Source organism: Pteropus vampyrus, unplaced genomic scaffold (assembly GCF_000151845.1).
Source record: "Pteropus vampyrus isolate Shadow unplaced genomic scaffold, Pvam_2.0 Scaffold7, whole genome shotgun sequence".
NCBI classification, from domain to species: Eukaryota; Metazoa; Chordata; class Mammalia; order Chiroptera; family Pteropodidae; genus Pteropus; species Pteropus vampyrus.
The window spans coordinates 10,794,945-10,797,572 of NW_011888788.1; the positions used below are offsets into that span (position 1 = coordinate 10,794,945).

A 2,628-nucleotide genomic window follows, 5' to 3' on the forward strand; every position below is an offset into this window, starting at 1 on the left:
GCATGTTTTTGAACTTCATATTTTTAAACTTGTATGATATGTTCTCTCTGCGTCTGTACTCTTGCTCAAGAAAACATTTTTTAATTCATTTATGTCAAGCAGTTTTTTTTAAAATCAATGTGTACTATTTCGTTTTATGTATATACCATTATTTATTTATCCATTCTCCTGTTAATGGACATTTAAGTTTTCCCCATTCGTAATTTAGCGATTATGAATAAAACTGCTAAGAAACATTCTTTGAACCTGTCTTCTGGTGAGCAATTGCATTCACTTGTCTCGGGTATCTATTAGGAGGTGAATTGCTGGGTGATAGGGTAGGCATACACTTAGAATTTTGAGCATGCTGGTGAGAGTGTTTTGATATCCCACCATAGTTTTAATTTGGATTTTCTTGAGAAGAATAACATTGAATACTTTTTCATGTGCTTATCAGTCATTTCAATCTCCTTTTTTTGTGTGTGTGAATGCTTCTTCATGCCTTTTGCTCATTTTTAAATCAGGTCGTTTATTTTTTTCTCAATATGTGAGAAATAAATATATATTTTTACACTTTGGATATGATTCCAATGTGAGCTGTAGACTGTGAATATCATCTCTCAGTCTGTCTTGTCTTTTAACTCTCTAAATGTTAACTTTTGATGAACAGAAATTCTTTATAAATTCGACTTCAATAAAATTATTTTTTCTTATATAATTAGTGATCGTTGTTTCTCATTTTCTTTAAACTTTTGCCTAGTCCATTTCTTGTTTTCTTATTTATCTAATTTTCTTCTCTGCTAGTGCTTTTTATTTTTTTATATGGAACACTTCATGAATTTGTGTGTCATCCTTGCATAGGGGCCATGCCAGTATTCTCTGTATTGTTTCAATTTTAGTGTATATCCTGCTGAGGTGAGAACTGTGTTAGCGCTTTTTGAGTTCTGTTTGAGAAGTGTTTGCCTAATTTTATTTCTTAAGTAAAATATTTTGAACAAAACAGTGTTCCTAATGTCTTAGGGTCCTCATTGTGAATAGATATTACTACTGTTCAATAAATGTTATGGTACCCACCCTGTAGCATTGTTACAATGATTAAGGTAATATGTATGAAAATTTTTGCTAAATGTAAGCTGTTGCCTTATTGTTTATACTGTTGTACTGTGATACTTCCTGTCCTTATGAAAGATTTAGGACTGTTACTTTTACCCTCAGTGACCTTTGGCACCTGTAAATTTTAAATTATTGTATCAAAGTCCTGAGCAGGTAATTTTATCATGCATAATTACAAACATCGAGTTTTCTTGTGTATAAAATCTTTAAATTTATATTATAGACCAAAGAACTTATTAGCTGATAATAACACTTATTTCTAAATAACATTTAAGTTTTCTTTGCCAAAGCATTTCTCATCTCTTTTAAATGAGTTGATCCAGTGAAGTAAAATAAAGTAAATGATACTTCATTTAAATATGTATACACTATTTCAGCTACTATGGCCAAATATCCTAAAATTTTCAGCCAAGTTTTTTCTCAGTTTATTTCTCAATTTGTTGGATTGATACATGTGTTTCACCAACAGTTCTCAGTTCTAGTTATTTATTAGCATCACCTGGGAAGCTTGTAAAAAATAAAGATATTCAGCTAACAACCCAGGGGATTCTCTAACTTACTTGGGCTGGGGTGGTGTCCAGGCATCACTGTGTTGTAAAAGCCCCCAGAAGGATTCTAATGTGCAACTTGCACCATCGTTCTAACCATTGGCTTAGGGCAATGTTACTAAGACTTTAGCATGCATTAGAGTCACCCGAAGGGCTTATTAATGGACTTTATCCCTTCACCCCCCCTCCGAGACTCAGATTCAGTAAGCCTGGATGGGCCCAAGAATTTGCATTTCTAGAAAGTTCTCAGATGATGCGAATGCTGCTGATTGGGGACTGTTGCTTGAAAACCACTGGCTTCGATATTCATTGCCATTTTTGCCATGTGGCTAATCGGCTGGCCATCCTCATACTTTGCCTTTTTAGATCTGCTACTTCTAGCCCTGATGTTCAAATTCTGTTTTGTTTTTCACTGTACTAAACTATATTTATTTTCTCACTTCCTCAAGGAGAGCTTTAGGATTGACTGTGTATAACTTGACCTCTTTTCAAAAGAACTAGGTATTCAATGTGAGCTATGAAATGACTTTTGCTAGTAGATGTGTGATGTCAAGAGTGAAAATATGGCAGGAGTGGGATTTGAAAATGAAACCTAGAAGCATATAGAGATCATCTTAGAGCTATTCATTCAGCCAGAAAATCAGTTTACAAAATTATAATATATATCTCCAGTTTAAAAAAAAAAAAAAAAAAATCTCTACAAGAAAAAAAAAGAATCTAGTCTGCAAACACCAAGCTATTGATAGCAATTAGCAATACTATCAGGGTCTTTTGAGATTACTGATGGTTTGATGGCCTTCCTTTTGTTCTCTGTATGTTCTAGTTAATTTTTCCCCTAATAAACTTCTGTAATAAAAATTTAAATAATTTAAATGCTTAATATAAAAAAGAAGTATTTATTCAACAGAGATTTCATGACACTACCTTTACCTACAACCATACCATCCATAACAGGAGTCTAAGAAGGAGAGTAAGACATTTTACAAAT

General features: G+C 32.9%; 1 protein-coding gene and 1 non-coding gene across 2 annotated transcripts in view; one reads left to right on the forward strand and one right to left on the reverse strand.

Moving 5' to 3' along the window:
- MACROD2 (MACRO domain containing 2) overlaps positions 1 to 2,628 on the forward strand; it is a 1,889,795-nt gene that overhangs the window by 851,802 nt on the left and 1,035,365 nt on the right. The window lies entirely within an intron of this gene.
- On the reverse strand, positions 796 to 902 carry LOC111746873. The gene has a single exon (XR_002783290.1). It is a non-coding gene; the product is annotated as a U6 spliceosomal RNA (small nuclear RNA).